The sequence below is a fragment of the Antechinus flavipes genome, chromosome 1 (assembly GCF_016432865.1).
Source record: "Antechinus flavipes isolate AdamAnt ecotype Samford, QLD, Australia chromosome 1, AdamAnt_v2, whole genome shotgun sequence".
Lineage (NCBI taxonomy): Eukaryota > Metazoa > Chordata > Mammalia > Dasyuromorphia > Dasyuridae > Antechinus > Antechinus flavipes.
The window spans coordinates 481318891-481342941 of record NC_067398.1 but is presented as its reverse complement, the minus strand read 5'-3'; the positions used below and the strand labels follow the sequence as shown (position 1 = coordinate 481342941).

General features: G+C 34.1%; 1 protein-coding gene across 1 annotated transcript in view; it reads left to right on the top strand.

The window, feature by feature from the left end:
- Positions 1-24051, top strand: part of ASXL3 (ASXL transcriptional regulator 3) — a 215859-nt gene that overhangs the window by 100743 nt on the left and 91065 nt on the right.

Genomic DNA, 24051 nt, shown 5'->3' with positions numbered 1-24051 from the left:
AAATCTGCCACATGTCAAAATATGTGAACAACATATAGAACTATGCTCCGGCAGGCACTCTTTTTATTGACCTCTGATTTCCTTGGACTTACATTGCCTGTGTATTTCTTTTCCAAGCATTCTTTTTAGTCATCTGCAGCTTCACAGGACTAAATCTGCCTTAGTACTCTCCTGTCTGTTTATCTTCCTTTACTTTTCAGCCATACTTAAGTGCTTGAAGCCCTCTGATCATTCTACCCAAGGGCATAATCCAGTGGACAATGATCAACTTGATTAAATTTCTCAATGACTAACATACTTCCATCCCATCAAACCCACCCAATAATTATGAGTGCCATTTGACATTGTTTAACCTCATTCTCTATCCTACACTGTCTTAATTTCCACCCTCTCAAATAACTGCCTTTAAGGTTATCTAACCTTTCCATCATGCTCTCAAATGCCAGCTCTATAGGCAACAAATCTCTAATTTATTCAATATAGTCTGGCTTCTGACCTCATCATTCATCTAAAAGTGCACTCTCCAAAATTATTAATTGTGGTGTTTTTCTTCTTTAAAATAATGGTTTTCTTGGAAGAAAGCAGGTTTTTTGGGGAGGTTTTCTGGAGGCAGCCTTAGTTTCAGTTGAAAGTAATAATCACCTCAAAATAGCCAGATGATAAATTGCAAATGTTTATTTTCTCCTTCCAAAATATCCCGGTTACTTTTTCTTAGTGGCCTTTCTTTCTGCTTGGTTCCAAGAGCTCCCTCTGAATGTCTCCAAATCCAAAGGTTTGTCCTTCAGCCTCCAGCCAGCCAGGTGGAAAATGGAATGAATCTCTCTTGCCTCCTTCACTTGGGGCTCTGCTAGCTTTCTGGAGAGTCTTTCAGACCAGCTTGGTCTCAGTGGGGGAAGTTCAGGAGCCCAGCCACCACAGTGGTGTGAGATGAAGTGAATCTGGTTGCGCCTTCAAGAGAGGGCTTGTGGGCTTCTGTATCTCCCAGAGTGCTCCTGGCTCTCAATCAGTGCTCCTCTGCAACCCCTGACAATGTTCCGAAGTAACTAAGTTGAAGCTCTAAGAGCTTCAATATATATGATCTCCTAAAGGTTGACTCCTTCCGAGGGAGGGATTAAGGGAGCTGTAAATTTGGATATCTCATACTAAACCCTGAAATCTCCCAAACGTGTGAACTCCATTGAATACTTAAATACTTCTTGCTTATATGAGCTCTCTCTAAAGGTGTGAACACAAGCATTGTATCAATTCCATTGAGTTAACACTAGGATTCTAACATTTCCCTTGAGTTATCATCTTGTTTCAAGTTGAGTTAACACTAGGATTCCAACAATTAATGGTCTCTTAATTTCTATAGTTCATAAATTTTTCTCAATCTTCATTTTTTTTACCTCTCCACAGTCTTTGACATTTTCAGTCATCTTCTCTTTGATAATGTATTTTCATAATATTGCTTTGCCTGTTTCTTCTCTTAATTGGTGGACTTATCTTGCTCTCTTCTTTGTTGGATCTTCATCTACGTCATGCTAGCCAACTGTGGCCTTCAAGGCTCTGTCCTGGGCTCCCTTTTTTCTCCCTCTATGAGAGTTTTCCCATGGTTTCAACTATTATCTGTATGCAAATAATTCTTATATCTGTTTGTCTAGTTCTATTCTTTCTCCTGACCTTGGGTCTTTTTTTTGTTTTGTTTTGTTTTTGTGAGGCAGTTTGGATTAAATAACTTGCCCAGGTACACACACAACTACAGGAGTGTCAAGTGTCTGAAGCCAAATTTGAACTCAGATCTTCCTGACTCCAGGGCCAGGAACCTCACCACCTCCTAACAATGGCTGATAACTACTCATCTTGAATTGGATGTCTTATAGATAGTCTTGAACTCAACTTGTCCAAAACAAAACTCATTAACTTTTGCCCCCAACCCTATCCTCTCCCTCACTTTCTTTTTACTGTCAAGGGTGCCACTCTCTTCCGTTAATGACCTAGGGGTTGTATATGATTCTTTACTCTTTCCTTTCTCATACTCAGTTGTCAGATCCTTCTCCTTTGTCTTCATGACAAGGCTCCTATGTAACTCCCTGTAGTTACTTTAGTGCCAGCCCTTATCATCTCACTATCAGACTACTTCAGTGATCTGTCTCCCTGCTTCCTATCTTTCTTCCCCATTATGTCTTCTACCAGCTTTCAAATTGGTCTTCCTAAAGCACAGATGGGACTGTATTATACTTCATTCAGTCAACTCCAGTGGCCACCTTTTATTTTCAGGTTCAAATATAAAATCCTCTGTTTGGCTTTGAGAGCCTTTTATATCCAGGCCCCTTCCAATCTTTCCAGTCTTTTTATACCTTATTCCCTTTCATATTCTTGTGTGATCCAGTGGCACTAGCTTCCTGGCTGTTCCTCTCAGAAGACCCTCCATCTTCCCACTTTGAACATTTTCACTATTATATTCTCTATTCCTAGAATACTTTCTAATCTTCATCTACATCTCCTGGCTTTCTTCAAGTCTCAATTAAAGTCCAGTCTTCTACTGAAAGTCTATCCTAGTCCTTCCTCTTGGTGATTTCCCTGAGACAAACACAAAGCCTTCCCCATCCCCTAACAAACTGCCCCCAAATGCCTTTGTATTCTTGATAGTGCATTAAGCTGGATGCTTAGTAGCAGACACTGTTTTTATCTCCTTATTAAGAGTCTGCTGTGTGCCAAGCATTGAAAGTACCATTACTAAGACAAAGATAATCCCTGCCTTCAAGGAGTTTACAGTCTAGTTGGGAGGGCGATGACAACACAGAAAAAAAGGCAGGAAAAGTGGGAGGGTAACCATAAGGCATCACCAGACATAGGGTGTCTTTAGAGCTGAAACTAGGCATAGAAGCAGAGGCAGACTGATGAGATGAGAAAAAGTCCTTTCTAGAAAAAGTCTTCTAGAAAGGAGGAGGAATACATATGGCATCTTCCAGCCCTCCAGTTAGAGGGTAGGGCTGTCTGAGGAATGTGATATCAGTCTAGGCTTGAGTTTAGCAGCCTGGTGATAAGAAGTGATAAGCTTAACCTGGGAAGGACTTTGTTTTATGGAATGAAACTAGGCAGAGCAGGAAATTCAGAGTGAAGTGAGAGAAAAGTTCACACATAGTAGGTGCTTAATAAATGATGTTTGTCTTAGTGATATTTTAATAAAGTAACATGACTCATGTGGGCTATTGAGTGGAGATTAATAATAGAATACCTATTTATAGTTTATTAAGTGAAAAAAATTGTAATCAATGCTCTATCATCATAGAATATACTTTGTTAATGTTGTATATAATACACTTTAATTGTTTATGATAATTGCCATGAATTTCATAAACATATGATGATGCATGTTATTAAAAAACTGGGCCTATTTGGGATCCCAGTGAGTCAAACAATTTGATTACTTTTTATGTATTTGTTTTTATTCACATATTTAATTTGCAAATATAAAAAATAAATAGCTTTTGTTAACATATAATGGTCATTGTTACATTATGATTTGGAAGTTAATGTGACAAAGAGACAAAAACCCAATAACTCTGATATGCTTCTTCTGTAATATAATATTATATCTTATCAAACTGTCACTAGTGCCAGACCCTAGAACTACTAGCACAACCTACACTCTATTAAGCTGACTCAAATTCAACATGTAAACATGTTACTGACCAATCTGTTGTCTGGCAACTTGACATTAACTTAAAAGAATCATATGTCCTGTGTTGTCTGAAATGTTACTTCATTATGAAAGTATTTGGCTCAGATTAAAAAAATCTATCTCTGTGATGTCTGTAATGTTACTTTATTATATAAAATGCCACATTTATTTATTAAGATAAAAGTTAGGCTTTTTAAAAAATTGCCTTGCCCAAGGGATTATATCTCATTTCAGTAAAGTAGTAAACCTTCTCACCCTCCCAAAACAGGGATTATATACTAGTCATTTTTATATCCTTCACAGCCCAGGGCTTATTATATTTTATTCTTTCAGAGTTCTTCATTTGGGCACATTTTTTATTCCTCAATCTGTGTGCTTAAATTTGCTAAAAAATGAGATAGTTCAATTGAACAGACATTTATTAAGTCACTAGTATATATAAGATACTATTCAAGGTGCAAAGATTAAAAACAAATTATTTCTTACCATGGAGGAGTTGAAAGTAGCCTGGATACAAAATGTGCACAATTAAATAAATTCTAGGTAATTTGAGGAAGGAGGGACTTTAACTGGGTACAAAAAGAGAAACTTTCTATTAGAAGTGGCACCAGAGCTAAGCCTTTTATTATTATTATTATAACATTTTATCGACAGAACCCATGCCAGGGTGATTTTTAACAACATTATCCCTTGCACTTGCTTCTGTTCCCGATTTTTCCCTTCCCTCCCCTAGATGGTAAGCAGTCCTATATATGTTAAATATGTTGCAGTATGTCATAGATACAATATATATGTGCAGAACCGAACAGTTCTCTTGTTGCACAGGGAGAATTGGATTCAGAAGGGAAGAAAAACAAAAATGCAAATGGTTTACATTCATTTCCCAATGTTCTTTCTTTGGGTGTAGCTGCTTCTGTCCATCATTTATCAATTGAAACTGAGTTAGGTGTCTTTGTCAAAGAAATCCACTTCCATCAGAATACATCCTCATACAGTATCGTTGTTGAAGAGTATAATGATCTCCTGGTTCTGCTCATTTCACTTAGCATCAGTTCATGTAAATCTCTCCAGTCCTCTCTATATTCATCCTGCTGGTCATTTCTTACAGAACAATAATATTCCATAACATTCATATACCACAATTTACCCAGCCATTCTCCAATTGATGGGCATCCATTCATTTTCCAGTTTCTAGCCACTACAAAGAGGGCTGCCACAAACATTTTGGCACATACAGGTCCCTTTTCCCTTCTTTAGTATTTCTTTGGGATATAAGCCCAATAGAAACACTGCTGGATCAAAGGGTATGCACAATTTGATAACTTTTTGAGCATAATTCCAGATTGCTCTCCAGAATGGTTGGATTCGTTCACAACTCCACCAACAATGCATCAGTGTCCCAGTTTTCCTGCATCCCCTCCAACATTCATCATTATTTTTTCCTGTCATCTTAGCCAATCTGACAGGTGTGTAGTGGTATCTCAGAGTTGTCTTAATTTGCATATCTCTGATCAATAATGATTTGGAACACTTTCATATGAGTGGTAATAGTTTCATTTTCATCATATGAAAATTGTCTGTTCATATCCTTTGATCATTTATCAATTGGAGAATGGTTTGATTTCTTATAAATTTGAGTCAATTTCTATATATTTTGGAAATAAGGCCTTTATCAGAACCTTTAACTGTGAAGATGTTTTCCCAGTTTGTTGCTTCCCTTCTAATCTTGTTTGCATTAGTTTTATTTGTACAAAGGCTTTTTAATTTGATATAATCGAAATTTTCTATTTTGTGATCAATAATGGTCTCTAGTTCATCTTTGGTCACAAATTTCTTTCTCCTCCACAAATCTGAGAGATAAACTATCCTATGTTCCTCTAATTTATTTATAATCTCATTCTTTATGCCTAAATCATGGACCCATTTTGATCTTATCTTGGTATACAGTGTTAAGTATGGGTCCATGCCTAATTTCTGCCATACTAATTTCCAGTTATCCCAGCAGTTTTTATCAAATAATGAATTCTTATCCCAAAAGTTAGGATTTTTGGGTTTGTCAAACACTAGATTGCTATAGTTGACTATTCTGTCTTGTGAACCTAACCTATTCCACTGATCAACTAATCTGTTTCTTATCCAATACCAAATGGTTTTGATGACTGCTGCTTTATAATATAATTTTAGATCAGGTACAGCTAGGCTGCCTTCATTTGATTTTTTTTTTTTCATTAATTCCCTAGAGATTCTCAACTTTTTATTGTTCCATATGAATTTTGTTGTTTTTTTTCTAGATCATTAAAATATTTTCTTGGAAGTCTGATTGGTATAGCACTAAATAAATAGATTGGTTTAGGGAGTATTGTCATCTTTATTATATTTGCTCGGCCTATCCAAGAGCACTTAATATTTTTCCAATTATTTAAGTCTGACTTTATTTGTGTGGAGACTTTTTTGTAATTTTGCTCATATAATTCCTGGCTTTCCTTTGGTAGATAGATTCCCAAATATTTTATGCTATCAACAGTTATTCTGAATGGAATTTCTCTTTGTATCTCTTGCTGTTGGATTTTGTTGGTGATGTATAAAAATGCTGAGGATTTCTGGGGATTTATTTTGTATCCTGCTACTTTGCTAAAATTATGAATTATTTCTAATAGCTTTTTAGTAGAATCTCTGGGGTTCTCTAGGTATACCATCATATCATCTGCAAAGAGTGATAGTTTGGTTTCCTCATTGCCTACTCTAATTCCTTTAATCTCTTTCTTGACTCTTATTGCAGAGGCTAGTGTTTCTAATACAATATTGAATAATAATGGTGATAGTGGCCAACCTTGCTTCACTCCAGATCTTACTGGGAAAGGTTCCAGTTTTTCCCCATTGCATATGATGCTTACTGAAGGTTTTAAATATATGCTCCTGACTATCTTAAGGAACATTCCATTTAGTCCTATACTCTCAAGTGTTTTTATTAGGAATGGATGTTGGATTTTATCAAATGCTTTTTCTGCATCTATTGAGATGATCATATGGTTTTTGTTTGGTTGGTTATTGATATAGTTGATTATGCTAATAGTTTTCCTAATGTTGAACCAGCCATGTATTCCTGGTATAAATCCTACTTGGTCATAATGTATTATGCTGGGGATGATTTTCTATAATCTTTTTGCTAATATTTTATTTAAGATTTTGGCATCAATATTCATTAGGGAGATTGGTCTATAATTTTCTTTCTCTGTTTTCAGCCTACCTGGTTTAGGTATCAGTACCATGTCTGTGTCATAAAAGGAGTTCCGTGTAGGACTCCTTCAATCCCTATTTTTTCAAATAGTTTATTTAGCATTGGAGTTAATTGTTCTTTAAATGTTTGTTAGAATTCACATGTAAATCCATCTGGTCTTGGGGATTTTTTCTTAGGGAGTTGGTTAATAGCTTGTTCTATTTCTTTTTCTGAGATGGGACTGTTTAGGATATTTACTTCTTCCTCTGTTAGTTTGGGCAAGCTATATTTTTGGAGGTATTCTTCTATTTCATTTAAGTTGTCGAATTTATTGGCATAAAGTTGGGCAAAGTAATTCCTAATTATTGCTCTAATTTCCTCTTCGTTAGTGGCAAGTTCTCCCTTTTCATTTTTAAGACTAACAATTTGATTTTCCTCTTTCCTTTTTTAAATCGGATTTACTAAGGGTTTGTCTATTTTGTTGGTTTTTTCATAGAACCAACTCTTAGTTTTATTAATTAATTCAATAGTTATTTACTTTCAATTTTATTGATCTCTCCTTTTATTTTTAGAATTTCAAGTTTAGTGTTTGACTGGGGGTTTTTAATTTGTTCCTTTTCTAGCATTTTTAGTTGCAAGCCCAATTCATTGACCTTCTCTTTCTCTATTTTATACAAATAGGCCCCTAGAGATATGAAATTTCCCCTTATTAGTACTTTGGCTGCATCCCATACATTTTGGTATGATGTCTCATTATTATCGTTTTCTTGGGTGAAGTTATTAATTATGTCTATGATTTGCTGTTTCACCCAATCATTCTTTAGTATGACATTATTTAGTTTCCAATTATTTTTTGGTCTATTTTCCCCTGGCTTTTTGTTGAATGTAATTTTCATTGCATCATGGTCTGAAAAGGATACATTTACTATTTCTGCCTTACTGCATTTGAGTTTGAGGTTTTTATGTCCTAATATATGGTCAATTTTTGTATAGGTTCCATGAACTGCTGAAAAGAAAGTATACTCCTTTCTGTCTCCATTACATTTTCTCCAGAGATCTATCATATCTAACTTTTCTAGTATTCTATTTACCTCTTTGACTTCTTTCTTATTTATTTTGTGGTTTGATTTATCTAATTCTGAAAGTGCAAGGTTGAGATCTCCCACTATTATAGTTTTGCTGTCTATTTCTTCTTGCAGCTCTCTTAATTTCTCTTTTAAGAATTGAGATGCTACACCACTTGGTACATATATGTTTAATATAGATAGTGCTTCATTATCCATGCTACCCTTTAGCAAGATATAGTGCCCTTCCTTATCTCTTTTAATTAGATCAATTTTTGCTTTCGCTTGATCTGAGATTAGGATGGCTACCCCTGCTTTTTTGACTTCATGTGAAGCATAGTAGATTTTGCTCGAACCTTTTACCTTTAACCTGCATGTATCTCCCTGTTTCAGGAGTATTTTCTGTAAACAACATATTGTAGGATTCTGGCTTTTAATCCATTCTGCTAGCCATTTCCTCTTTATGGGGGAGTTTACCCTAAATTTCGCATTTATGGCTAAAATGACCAATTCTGTATTACATGCCATCTTGTTAACCCCCTTTTATGCTTTTCTCCTTTCTTTCCCCTTTACCCCCCTTCCCAGTATTAAGCTTGTGAGCACCATTTGCTTCTCACAGCCCTCCCTTTAGTTCCTCCCCCTATCTTACCCCTTTCCCTCACAGTTTCCATATTCCCTTCCGCTTAGCTTATTCCTTCCCTTTTCACTTTTCCCCTTCTCACTTTTCAATGAGGTAGGAGAAGTTTCACCATAAAATTGAATATGTCTAAAATTTTTCTCTTAAAGCCAATTCTGAAGGCAGTAAGATACCCACTATATTCATTCCCCTCCATTCTTTCTCTCAGATATAATAGGTTTCCTTTGCCTCTTCATGAGATGTAGTACCCCCACTTTACCCTTTTTTTGGTACAATGGCCTTTCCACATCTAGTTTTTTAGAACAAGGTATACATGTATTCTTTATACATCTTTATAGCAGAAATATAGTTCCCAAGAGTAATCTTTACCTTTTTAGATTTTTTTTTGAGTTCTATATTTGTAGATCAAACTTTTTGTTAAGTTCTGGCTTTTTTATCAAAAATAAGTGAAATTCTCTTACTTCGTTGAATGTCCATCTTCTTCCCTAGAAAAAGATGCTCATTCTAACTGGGTAAGTTATTTTTGGTTGCATACCAAGTTCCTTAGCCTTTTGGAATATCATATTCCAGGCCCTTCGATCCTTTAATGTGGATGCTGCTACATCCTGGATGATCCTTATTGTGGCTCCTCGATACTTGAATTGGATTTTTCTAGCCACTTGCAGTATTTTTTCCTTCGTCTGAGGGTTCTGGCATTTGGCCACTATATTCCTTGGTGTTTTGATTTTAGGATCCCTTTCAGGAGGTGATTGATGAATTCTTTCAATGTCTATTTTACCTTCTGTTTCTATGACTTCTGGGCAGTTCTCTTTGATAATTTCCTGGAAAATAGTGTCCAGGCTCTTTTTTTATCATACTTTTCTGGGAGTCCAATAATTCTCAGATTGTTTTTCCTGGATCTATTTTCCAGGTCTGTTGTTTTCCCAAGAAGGTATTTCACATTTTTTTCCATTGTTTGATTTTTTTTTTTTTTTTTTTTGGTTTTGCTTGACTGATTCTTCTTGTCTCCTCAAGTCATTCAATTCCATTTGTTCGAGTCTGATTTTCAATGAAGTTTTTCTTCACTCATTTTTTTAATATCTTTTTCTATTTGTCCAATTGAGTTCTTTTGGTCTATGGAATTTTTTTTCCATTTCACCAATTTTATTTTTTAGAGAGCTATTTGCTGTTTCCAGTTCACTAATCCTATTTTTCAAGGATTTGATTTCTTTATCCACTCTGTCTTTTAATGAGTGGGATGACTTCTCCAGACTCCCTTGCCAAGCCTCCCTCTCCTTTTCCCATTTTTCTTCTAGCTCTCTTGTGAGAGCCTTTTTAATTTCTCCTGAGATTCATCTGTGCTGAGGAACAGATGATCTCCTCCTTTGGGGATTCACCTGAAGATAGTCTGTTTTTAGTCTCCTCAGGGTTTAGAGTCTGCTCTCTATCTGCATAGAAGCTGTCAAGGGTTAAGATCCTTTTCAATTTTTTGCTCATTTTGTCAGAGAAGAATCAAAGACAAACTAGCAAAAAGAAAAAACCCCTAAATGGAGTCTGCTTTTTTTTTGGGGGGGGGGGGGGGCTGGATGGTGTTACTGAGCTTCCTCTACAGACTGCGGGGGCAGCAGCAAGACACTAGCAGGACTGTGCTGTGCCTACGCTCTGAGACTCTGAGAGCCTGCTGAGACACTGTGGGGCAGGGCCAACTCCCGAGAGACTCCAGCTGTTCCGGGTTGTATACTTCACCCCTGGTGTTTTTAGCTTCTCTGCTGGACTATTGACCCACTGCCAGGGCAAAATAACCAATCCTGCAGCAAAGCTCCCCCCGCAGAGACGGCTGAGATCACACCCCACCCCCCCTCCGGTCTGCTCGGCTGTGAGCTTCTTCCAGTGCTCTCACTGCCGCTGCCCTCAGCCTGCGCCCGATCTAAAACCATCCCCACCCTCGAACAAAAACAGACCTTTCCTGGCGAATTTCAAGGATGTCTTCTCTTGGTAATATTTTTGGTTTTTTTTTTTTCAGTCAAGCATTAATTCAGAGGCTTGTAATGAAATGTATTCTGAGAGAAAACGCGGAGTTTACACAGCTGTGTGCCTCCTCTCCGCCATCTTGGCTGGAAGTCCCCAGAGCTAAGCCTTAAAGAAAGTAAGGAATGTATTCCCACCTTAGGGGAGATTAGGCCAAGCACAAGGATATGGAAGATTAAAATATCTGTTAGTTCAGGAGTACATGTAATTAGGAATTAAGACAAATTTGGCTCAAGAAGTAGAATGTGTGAAATGGAATAATATGAAGTAAGTCTGGAAAAGTAGGTTGAATCTACATTATGGCATTTTGAAATACCAATTTGAGACCTTTGTATTTTTATCTTATTATTCAATAAGTAATCTTTGAAGATTTTTGAGGCTGGAGTATGTAGTCTAGTTCTGTATTGGTTACAGGAAAAGAAATTTATTCTAGAGATTCTTTGAAGTCTGGATAAGATTGGGTTGAGAGATATTTGTGGTCTGTATTAAACTGTATATTTTGGATCTCCTAAATTAATCTGAATCTTTGTTAATAATTTGAAACGGAATCAGTTTTCCATTGTTTCTTGGGATTCAGGTTTGTGTCAGGCTTGCAGAGGAATGTCTCCTCTAGTTCATTTTAAATCTGACTCTGTAATTGTTTCTGTGGAGTGATCCCATAAAATCTAGAAATGGATCTTGCCTAGCTTTAGTTATTTGTCATGAAAAGAAATATAGTCCATAGTAGATTATGAAATGGTCTTTGTAATTTCTATTTTGGTAGTGAGCTCATTGAAAATAGATGGAACATATATATATATTATGGAACAGCTAGGTGGCTAGTGATTAGAATGTCTTGACTAGAGTCAGTAAAACTCATCTTGGATTCAAATTTAGCCTTGGACACTTATTAGCTGTGTGACCGTGAGAAAGTCATTTCATCCTGTTTGCCTTAGTTCCTCATCATAAAATGAGCTGGAGAAGAAAATGGCAAACCACTAGATTGTTTTTGCCAAGAAAACTATAAAAAAAGAAGTAGCTGATGAAAATGACTCAATAATAAAAATGTATCAATTGGGGATGTGGTGTGGTGTCCAAATGATGTTTTACTGAGTATTTATGGAATCTTGTATATCTGACAATAAGCAAACTGTTGTAGGATGCATTTGATTACACTTCCAAAAGAGAAGAAAAGTTTTGAATGACTGTTAACATTGGCCAGATATTCTGATATTCAGAATATTCCATACTTACTATTGTTAAAGAAAAAGAATTTTACGTTTCAAAGATGGCTTAAAATGTTTTTCAATCAGTATTTGAGTACTCACAGAGTATATGATCCTGTTGTAAGTTAATATTGTCAAATTATGTTCTGCACCAGATATTGCGTTAGACAGTAAACCTGTAAGTAATAAATTTGATATAGGAAGTTTGTTCATGTGTTGATTTTGAATCAACTTGATAAGGTGTAGGTTGTCCCAGGAACATAAAAAAGTCAAGGAACATAAAAATCCTGGAGCCTGAGACTAGGTGACAGTAAGATATAATATTATATACCTGACCATTTGCAGAGGTTGGCCCTGATGAAGCAAAGGTCTATAATGTGAAGATCTAAATAATAAAAGGATTATTTTCTCATTTATTGGGGTCTTTTGAGTTGAACCTCAGAAATAGGAGAAAAGAAGGGCAAGGAAACATGGTAATTTAGCTTGAGTAGTTATAGACTGGACTTTGTCTAGAACAGATTGATGGAATTGAAGTAGGTGATAGAGTGACTAAAAGGTCTTTAAGGTCATGATTCTTAAGATGTGTTTAATTTGAAAGGTGATGAAGTATTAAAGCACTGTAAGAGATATTTGATTATTTGTAATGAAGTCATCCATTATTTATTTGTAATTGCATTAGTATTATTGTTACATTTTTGAAATGATTAGTTTTGGCCAAATAATAATATAAAATAAAATACTTCTCAATTTAGCAACATTTGACTTTCTCAATTCAGTGAAGCGGTCCTACAAAATATGACAACAGATATGTGATATGTTAATATATACATGAATATATGTATATATGTATCTTTAAGATGTGGAAAGCACTTTACAAAAATTAGCAATAAACTTCTATTATGTTCTAAGCATTGTGCTGAGTGCTAGGGATACAATGCCAAATGAAAGCCTATTTATGCTTTAAGGCAGGGATCCTCAAACTTTTTAAATAGGGGTCCAGTTCACTGTCCCTCAGACTGTTGGAGGGTGGGACTATAGTAAAAACAAAAACTTTGTTTTGTGGGCCTTTAAATAAGGAAACTTCATGACCCTGGGTGAGGGGGATAAACGTCTTCAGCTGCTGCATCTGGCCTGTGGGTTGTAGTTTGAGGACCCCTGAGTTTATAGTCTCATGGACTGATAGATGTAAAAATGCTAATGATATGTTTCAATAAAAAAAATGAAAACTTTTTTATTTTAGATTTTTAAATGAAATTATGTAGAATAAGAACCAGTTTTTATCACTTTATAAAGTCCAAGAAAGTATCAAAAAGCTCCCATAAGCATTTTTACAGTATTTCTATCTACCTTTTAATTCTTAATTAAAATTATTTTTTTTGAGATACCATCATTCAAAAGGAAAAAAATGTAAACCTAAGAATAATTTGATTGTTTCAGTTTTTTTCACTAGTAGTAGTATCTACAAATTTCAGCTATAATGTAGGTTAAGTACATTTCCTTGGGATTTAACCTAGGAATTTATAGTTTATAACAAATTGAGTAAATTGAAAAATGTGTTCTATGCTTCAAATTGACTTACTAAGAACTATTATAACACAATACTTTTGTAAGTTAGGGACTATGTATCCTTCAATATTGAAAAATGCAAGTCTGAATAAAAAGAAAATTTTATTTGTGTTTAGTATAAATAAAATTGTGATTTAACAAAGGAGTATTTCTCAGTCTTAAATGATAAATTTAATAATCATTAGTTCTATTCCTCTGTTATCCCTGTTTTTCATTTTTTTAAACATTGATTTGATTCTGTATTTTAATTCTGTACTTTTTATCTTTCACATATTTTAAGAGTTTCAATGAGTTATTCCAAATTTTAATGTGAAACATATGTACAAATAAATACATCTCTGAAGTAGAGAGCAACTACTTCACAGGTTGTTTTGAGGACTAAAAGACCTAACATATTTAAAATGCTTCATAAACTTAAATAAATGCTGTTATTATTACTGTTATATGTGAACTATGTATGCTTTTGTGTATTCTATGCAAGATTTGTTCTATGCCCAAGTTATTCTTTGGTTGTTAGACATACACCAATTTACGAAAACTTACTATTGGCCCTAAAAGAGTTCTTTTTTTTATTCGTTAATTATTCTATAACAGAAAATAGCTTGAGTACTGAGAGATTCTGGATCAAAATGTACAAAAGGCATTTGTTTTATTAACAATCAGATTTATATTGAAAAATCATTTTAAAGAAAAGCTAGAGTAGCAGAATTGTGCTTTGGTTCTTAGTAATTGCTCTGTGTTGCATTTTAAATTGCAGCAACCTCAGCAAATACATTATCTTTAAAATTTTTAAATACCTGTATGGTTATGTTAAATACAGATATAGTGTATTCTGTGTAAGACTGGTCTCAAAGTTCTCACTATCTGAGCAGCCTTTAGCAAATGGTCCAAGACAGACAATTTATACCAAATTTCTTTCTATATTGAATAATACTATATTGAGATTCTAAGACCACAGGATATGGATTGAAATCAGGAAGAGATCTTTCTTGGACAGTTAATCCAACCCTTCATTTTACGAATGAGGAAACTAAGGTCCAGAGTAACTATAGGACATAAATTTTGACCTCAAAGGTGCTCAAGAAGTCATTGAGTCTGACTTCCTAATTTTAGAGATGAAGAACTTGCATCTCAAAGAGATTTTCTTGTCCAAAGTCACATATTTAGTAAGGTTAAGAGTTGGGGATTTGAACCAAGGTTTCTTTGCCTCTTAAAATATAGGACTTTGCAATCTAATGACACTGACCTCCTGAACAGTCCACTGCATCTCCTCTAGTGGGTATTTTCATTGTTTGTCTCCCATATCTGGAATGATATGCCTTCTCATTTCCATCTCAAGTTTTCTCTGGCTTTATTCATGTCTCAGCTAATGTCTCTTTTGGCAGAAAGCCTTTTCTGATGTTCATTCTAGTGCCCTCTAACTATCTTCAACAGGCTACCAATTTGCCTACTGAGTGAGAGAGGCAGGATTTGAAAAGTGGTCTTCTGATGCCAGATCCTATGCTATTTCCAATATATCACAGAATAATACATTTAAAATGAAAGAAATCTTGAAGAAGAGAAGCAAAAAAGGAACAACATTAAAAATACATAAACTCCATATGATTAAAACATATTAATCTGAAAAACAGGATGCATAGAGACAATATAAAGATTATATTCTCCCAAAAGAACATAAATAAAAAACTCCAAACATTTTAATGCAATAATACTAAAAGAAAATTGGCCAAAACTTCTAAACATCAAAAATAAAGTGTCAATGAAAAGAATCTACAGATCAACACAAGGAAAAAAAACCAAACACCTTATTTATCCAAGTTCAAGAATACATAATGCTTAAATATAATAATTCCATTGATAATGAATTTTTGAAACCACCAGGAGAAAGACCTTCTAATATAAATAAAAGAAAGTTCTATATCCTGCAGAAACTGCAGGAGGAATAGAATAATACATTCCCAAGATCAAAAATAACTTAATATAAAATCTAAGATGACCCCTTATGAAAATTTGAGCCTAACTTAGTGAAAAAAGATGAATATTCAATAAACGCGTCATTTGAAAGATTCCTAGGAAGAAAATCAGACTTGAAGAAACAATTTGCTTTTCAAACACCTCAGACAAACAAAAATACAAGAAGGCAAGCAAATATAGTGACCAAGAATAAAATAAAAGTTATGTTATAGAAATAAGCATGAAATAGCATGGACAAACCTTCATAATATTTCATAGACAGGTGAATCTGTATTTTTTGTGGATTTAAATTATATAGAATTAGAGAGTACATAAAAGGGGGAAAAAAGAAAGGCAAAGAAGAATTAATGGTATGTGCTGATCAAGTCAAAGGCCAGATGTAAAGTGAAGATTAATTCTTCTAAAAAAGATGAGCGTCTATAAGAAATTGGGTTTAAGAGATAAAAGGGATTGAAAAATGAAGGCAAAGAAGGAAATCTTCCTTTTGTAGTGGGAAATGGAGAACACAGATGAATGCTTCCATGGGAGGAGAAAGATTCTGTAATGGGAAACTACTGTCTAATAGTGAACATAATTCTGCAGGGATTTGATACTTAAAAGAGATCACTCATACTGCCGGGAGAGAAAGGTATCAGAGAATCTGAGAACAACTAGCACAAAAGTGAGGGGGCAAAAAATTAAGGAAGAGGTTTTGAGGTAAGTGGGATGCAACAATGAAAAAATATCTCTATCACTGTAGGAATTTGTATTTCTTTTCTTTTTTTTTTAATATTTTATTTTCTCCAATCATATATATAGAAACAATTTTTAATATTAACATTTTTTTTAAAAATATTTTTCTCCCAGTTACATGTTCAGACAATTTAAACCATTCACTTACAAAAAATTTTGATATCACATTTTCTCTCTACCTTTTCACTTTCAGAATGTAGATTATACACATGTTTAATCATGCAAAACATTACCCTCTCAATTTCCAGTTTTTTGCCACCACAAAAAAAATGCATATTTTTATATAAAAAGGTTCTTCTACCTCTGCTCTCTCCTTTTTATATTATTGATTTTTGTTTTTTAATATTATTGGAATATAGATTTAGAATCAGAGTTTTATACCCCTTGGGACATAGTTCCAAATTGTTCTCTAGAATGATTGGCTTAGGTATAACTCCACTAACAATGCACCAGTGTCTCATTTTTCCATGCCCCCTCCAACATTATTTTCTTTTTTTAAAAAGATCGCATTAGCTAGTCTTATATGTGTGAGATGGTTCTTTAGAATTGTTTTAATTTTCATTTCTCTAATCCAGTCATTTAGAACATTTTTTCATATAATGATACAAAGCTTTTATTTCTTTTTATTTTAATGTTTACTGCATTGGTTTTGTTTCTGAAAAAAAAAACCTTTTTAATTTCATGTAATCAAAATTATTCATTTTGCATATAGTAATGTTCTCTGTCTCTTTGGTCATACATTTTCCTCTTCTCCTTGATCTGACAAACTGTTCCTTGCTTTCATAATTTGTTTATGGCATTCCTCTTTACGTGTAAATCATGTCCTCAATTTGAACTTATTTTGGTATATCATCTGAGATGTTAGTCTAGCTCTACATTTCTGCCAAAGTGAGTTCTTGTTTCAAAGCTTTGATTTTTGGGCATATCAAATACTTCATTACTATGGTCTTTTACTACTGTGAATTGTGTACTTAATCTGTTCCATTGATCTAGAACTCTATTTCTTAGCCAATATCAGATTGTTTTGATGATTACTAGTTGTGGTGAGCTTTTTCTTCTCAAAACACAGCCAGGTGATAAAAGTTCAGATCTTTTATTATCTCCAATATAGCCCGGTTAGCTTAGAGGCCTATCTCTCTGCTTGGTTCCAAGAGCTCTCTCCAAATGTCTTTAAATCCAAAGGTCTAGTCCTTCAGCCTCTGCCTCTGCTTTCTTCAGCCTCCAGCCAGCTCCAGTCTTCATGTCATTCCGGTGAAATCTCGACTTGTAGCGTCTTCCTCTCTGAAGCCCTCCGACTGGCCCATTGGCCTATTTATGCTCCTTCCAGAGAGAGGGATTATGGGTAGTTCTACTTAGTACCTTGTTTCAGGTTCTGCCCAAAACATCTTCTTGTAAGATTAGATCAACTCTAATTAGTTAGCAGTTAGTAAGGATTCCAACATCTCCCCCTTTCTTTTGTTTTAAAACATAGGGGGTTTCTGAGGGGTTACACATAAATCCATCAATATGGGCCACAACTTTGTAACAGATATACATGGTATACATAAATCCATCAATATGGGAGGCATTATACATAATAACACAGGCTAGTGGTAATGTAACAAATAACATGAATCAATATGAAAATTAATGTAACAACATAAATCGACCTGAAAATTTACAAATGTCCATAAGTCCTAGAAATAGTCCATAAGGAAACCATTGTCCATTAGTTCATGCGCCAGGAATCTAATAATTCCTGTAAGCTCTGAAGTACTGCAAAAAGTCTCATCAACAATTTTTCATCTCAGGGAATCCAGTGATTCTTGCTGGTTTTTCAGGAACTGAAAGCTGAAGATTTTAAAGTTCTTTTGACAGTCTCATTGTTAGCCATCTGATTCCTTTTCCATCTGTGGAAATATAAGCAGATCCTCTTCCTCAAGCAGTTAATCTAATCCTGATTGCTTTTCTGTTGGTTGATGACATCAGAATCCTGAATTTCTAAAGTCTCTCTGGGTGTAACCTCAGCTGCTATCATGCCCCACCTGTACTTTGATTGATACTTTAGAGCTGGGCCCTGCCTCTCATTCCTCTGGGTCAATATACATTTAGAGACCCAGTGAAAGCCTCCATTACATTTTGGACATGGGGTTTTGGGTTTTCTCTCACCCTGTCTTCTCACTCTATCTCCATATCTACAATGAGCTCTCAAATGTCCAATTTTTCCGCACTGAAAACATCGACGAGTTTCTCTAGAATTCCTCTGCCAAGAAGGACCTTGTCTTTCCATGTTCATCATAGTCTGGGCATAATAAGCATTTGTGCCCACTGTGGCACAGCGTCTTATGATTTCTTCTAAAGGAGCATCTTTGTCTAGCCCCCATATAATTCTTTTGCAAACCTCATTGGCATTTTCCTTAGCCAAATGTTTAGTCATTATTTCTGTTGCTGCATTGTCTCCAATGGTTCTTATTACAGCTGTTTGTAAACGTCCCACAAAATCTGCAAAAGGTTCATTGGGACCTTGCTCTATTTTTGTGAAAACATTATTTCCATCTTTCTGTCCAGGGAGAGAATTCCAAGCTTTTATTGCAGCCTTAGAAATTTGCTCATACACTGTTATGGGATAATAAATCTGTTCTGAACTCTCTGCATACTGACCTTCACCAGCTAGTTGGTCAAAAGCAACTTGTACAATAGCTCCTGTTTGCCTATTGCGTTGGGCTTGAATCCTACATAATTCATGAAACTCTGAAAGCCACAATAAATTTTGTCCCGGTTCAAGACATGTTTTAGCGATGGATTTCCAGTCATTCGGGGTTAAGATTTCATAAGACAAATTATCCAGTAACATCTTCACATAAGATGATGTAGCCCCATAAAGAGTGCAACCCTTTTTCAAATCTTTAATTTTTCCCAAATTAAAAGAAGTGTATTTTCTCTCTTTTTGACCTGAGGAGTTGAGCTCTTCAATCACAGGATATGCATTTATAAAATCAGATATATCTTCTCCTTCATTTTTTGCTTTAATTACAGGAGAAGCTGACTGTGTTTCTGTCTCTCTCCCTCCCCTTTGTTCCACCCATGAAGGGTTAATTGCGGGGGGAGGGTCATGAGATGTGGAATCACCTAATTCCTCCTGCTGTGAAGTATCATACTCAGAATTGTAATTAACTCCATTCTCATCTGATTCGTCCTCCTTTTCACCTAGTAAAGTTGGCAATTCTTCCTCCTGTACTTTCCTTTTCATCATTCTATCACTTAAATAACTTCTTATAGCCAATTGTATTACATTATATGTATTAATTATTGAGTTAGGCCCATTTTTATCATAGAATTGACAAAGATCCTCTCCAACCAATTTCCATTCATTTAGATCTAATTCCTTATCAAGAGAGAAACAAGGACATATGTCCTTTACAGTTTGTAAAAATTCAGTGATTTGCTGTAAACTTATAATTAAACCTTGGCTTTCCATAATTTTGACAATGCTCTCTAAACATTTTCCTTGAACAGAAACAGGCTGTTTTCTAAATATCTGTCCCATCTTAGCTGAAATTCTACTTTAACTCTTTTAACAAAATTTCTTTGTTGCACTCACCCTAATTTCTGGGTTGAAGAGTCTTTTCCACTGGAACAGGATCAGAGGCTTTTCCACTTGAATCAGGATCGGAGCTTTTCCACTGAAATCCACTGAGGGGTCTGTTAGTCCCTGTTCGGGCGCCAAAATGTGGTGAGCTTTTTCTTCTCAAAACACAGCCAGGTGATAAAAGTTCAGATCTTTTATTATCTCCAATATAGCCCGGTTAGCTTAGAGGCCTATCTCTCTGCTTGGTTCCAAGAGCTCTCTCCAAATGTCTTTAAATCCAAAGGTCTGGTCCTTCAGCCTCTGCCTCTGCTTTCTTCAGCCTCCAGCCAGCTCCAGTCTTCATGTCATTCCGGTGAAATCTCGACTTGTAGCGTCTTCCTCTCTGAAGCCCTCCGACTGGCCCATTGGCCTATTTATGCTCCTTCCAGAGAGAGGGATTATGGGTAGTTCTACTTAGTACCTTGTTTCAGGTTCTGCCCAAAACATCTTCTTGTAAGATTAGATCAACTCTAATTAGTTAGCAGTTAGTAAGGATTCCAACAACTAGTATCTATCATATTCCTTCACTTTTTTTCAATGATTCTTTGGATATTTCTGACCTTATTTGCTTTTTTTTTTTTTTTTTGTTATTTTTTTCTACCTCTATAAAGTAATATTTTGGTAGTTTGATTGGTATGACACTGAAAAAGAAAATCAATTTAGTTAGAATTGTCATTTTTGTTATATTAGTTCAGCCTATCATGATAAATAGTGGTTATATTTGCTTAACCCTCCCGTCTTATTAGGAAGGCTTATAGCTTTTATCCTCCTCTAGACAATGCTTGCTGATGATTTTAGATAGATACTACTTACCATTTAAAGGAAAATTCCATGGATGCCTATTAGTTTCTAGTATTTTTAATAGGATTGAATGTTTTATTTTATGAAAGCATTTTCTATATCTCCAGGGTTAATCATGTTTTTGTTGATTTTGTTATTCACATTGTTAATTATTCTGATAGCTTCTCTAATATTGAACCAGCCCTGCATTCCTAGTGTAAATCCCCTTTTAAAATAGTGTAAATATTTATCCGTTTTCTTAGATTTTCATATTTATTGACATGTAATTGGGAAAAATAGCTCCTAATAAATTGCTTCAATTTCATCTTCATTGGTCTTGCATTTATCCTCATCATTTTTAATATGGTAATTTGGTTTTCTTCTTTTTAAAAATCAAATCAATTAATGTTTTATCTATTTTATTGATTTTTTTCCTCCATAAAACTAGCTTCAAGTTTTATTAGTTCAATGATTTTGTTACACTCAATTGTATTAATCTCTCCTTTGATTTTCATGATTCTCCATTTCATATTTATTTGGGGATTTTTAATTTGTTCTTTTCTAATTTTTGTTTTTTTTCCAAGTGGCATTCCCTAGTGCCTCAATCAGCTTTTTCTCTATTTTATTGAGGTTAGTATTTAGAGATAAGATTTCCCTCTAAGTACTGCTTTAGGGTGTCATCTCATTGTTGTCATGCTTTTTAATGAATTGTTTCCATGATTTTCTCTTTGATGTACTCATTTATAGGATTAGATTATTTAGTTTCTAATTGATTTTTAACTTATATTTCCATATCTCTTTGTTGAATAAGATTTTATTGCATGATTTGAAAAAGATGCATTTAGTATTTCTGAAGCTTTTTGTTATATGAGGTTTTTATGTCCTAATATATGATAAATATTTTATAGATGCCATGTATCAGTGAAAAAAAAGGTATATTCCTTTCTATTTCCATTTAATTTTCTCCAGAGATCATCCAATTTTTCTAAAATCTATTCATTTTCTCATTTATTTCTCATTTACTTTTTAAAATATATCTAGTTCTTAAATGGGCCAGTTGAAGTTCCCCTACTAGAACATCTATGAATATCTCAGCATCACATGTTGATTTCACAAAAATTGATCTTTTATTATGACACAGTGATATATTTCAAATAAATGTAAAAAGACAAAAATAATAAAAATGCATTTACAGACCATAATACATTTAAAATAGTAATTATCAATTCACTGAACACAAACCAAAGACTCAAAAACATTATAGAAAAATTCTAAGTAGTAAAGTGGCCTACAAACAAAAATCTTTAAAAAAAATTGATAATTATTGTGAAACAAATGATACGTGAAAAAATATTTCAAAACCTCCAGGATTCAGCTAAAGAGGTTCTCAAAGGAAAAAATCAGTCGTGCAAACATTCTTATAGTAGAAAATGATATGATTAATAAGTGATCTAACTATACATTTAAAAATCAGAAAATGAGTAAATAACGAAAATATGGAAGGAAGTTATCAAAATTAGAAAGAAAGTACATAAATTGGAAAGTAAAAACATTTAGAAATGATGAACAAAACTAAAAGCCAGTTCTTTGAAAAGAGCAATTGAATCGACACCTCTTTAGTCAGTTTCATTAAAAAAAAAAAGGACAGAAAATTAAATCAATAAGTAGCAAATGAACAAGGTAAAATAACAAACTATAAAAATGACAATAATCAACATTAATCACATGATAATAAAATGGAGACTACAGAAGAAATAGAGGACTATTTTCCAAAATATAAATGTCAATAAACATAGAAATAAGAAAATATAAATCAAAACAACCATCAAAATTGGCAAAAATGACAAAAGATAGAAATAGTCAAAGTTGAAGAAGTTTTGAGAAGATAGGCACACTGCATTTTTGGTTTTTGAACCAAATGAAATGATTTTGGAAAACAATTTTGAATTATGTAAATAAAGTGACCAAAAATGTTCATATTTTTTTATTCAGATTTCATTATTGGTTTTATAATTCAAGGAAACTATTGATAAGAATGCAATCACTTCATACTTAAAAATATTTAAAACAACACCTTTTTGATAGCAAAAAAAATTGAAGACAAAACAGATATTCAAAAATTGGGGAATTCTTAAATAAATTTTTGTCACATATATAATAAAATATTACTATACTATGAGAAATGATGAGTGCAGGAAAGCATGGAAATACCTGTCTGAACCAATGCAATAGTAAAATAAGCTGAACCAAGAAAATGATAAACACACAATAACTATAATAATGTAATTGGAAAAAAATACCCAAAATGAATGTTACAAAGCTATTAAAGAAAAGCTTATTTTGAAAGAAGAGATTTAAAATGTAGTCCCACTCCACCCCACCTCTTTGCATATCTGAAAATCTCACAAGTGTTGTACCTTGTATATATTTCAGAATTAATTCATTGTATTGATCAATCATGCTGATCTTTTTCCCCTTCCTTTAAAAATATATTTTTAAATGTGATAACACTTTGGGGGAGGAGTGAGGGAAACTAGGGATATAAAAATATGAATAAAAACAAAATATACTTGAATGAATAATTGATAATTTAGTGGTTTTAATTTTTTTTTCTCAATAACATTTTCTTTTTCCAAATACATGTGAAGATAAAAGCATTCATTTTTGTGTTCCAAATTTTTCTCTTTCCCTTCCTTACTTCTTTATCTCCAAATTTTTTTCTTTCCCTTCCTTACTTCTTACCTCCAAATTTTTCTCTTTCCCTTCCTTACTTCTTACCTCCCCAAGACAGTAAGTAATCTGATATAGATTAATATTCTTTTAAATATATTTCTGTGTTTGTCATGTGCAATAAAAATTGGCTCAAAGGGAAAAAAATGAGAATGAAAATAAACAGACTAAAAAAAAGGTACAAATACTATGCTTTGATTCACATTCAGTCTCCATAGTTCCTTCTCTGGATGAGGATGACATTTTCCATTCTAAGTCTATTGGAATTGCCTTGAATCACCACATTGTTGAGGAGAGCCAAATATATCACAGTTGATCATCGCATAATCTTGTTACTATTTACAATGTTGATTTGGTTCTGCTTACTTTACTCAGTATCAATTCATGTAAGTCTTTATAGAGGTCTCTGAAATCAGCCTGCTCATCATTTCTTATAGATCAGTAGTATTCCATTACATTCATATATCTTAACTTATTCAGCCATTCCTCAACTGAAGGACATCCACTCAATTTCCAGTTCCTTGCCACTACCAAAAGAGCTGCTACAGATATTTTTGTACATGTAGTTTCTTTTCCCTCTTTTTCCTTCTTTTATGATCTCTTTGGGATACAGACCCAACAGACCCAGATTCTACTGGATCAAAGGGTTATGCACACTTTGATAGATAGCCCTCTGGGCATAGTTTCAAATTGTTCTCCAGAATGGTTGGATCATTTCACAACTACCAAAAATGCATTAGTGTCCTAGTTTTCCCAGATACCTCCAACATTTACCATTATGTTTTCCTATCATTTTAGCCAGTCTGAGAGGTGTATAATAGTAACTCAGTTGTCTTAATTTTCATTTCTCTAATAGTATTGTAGA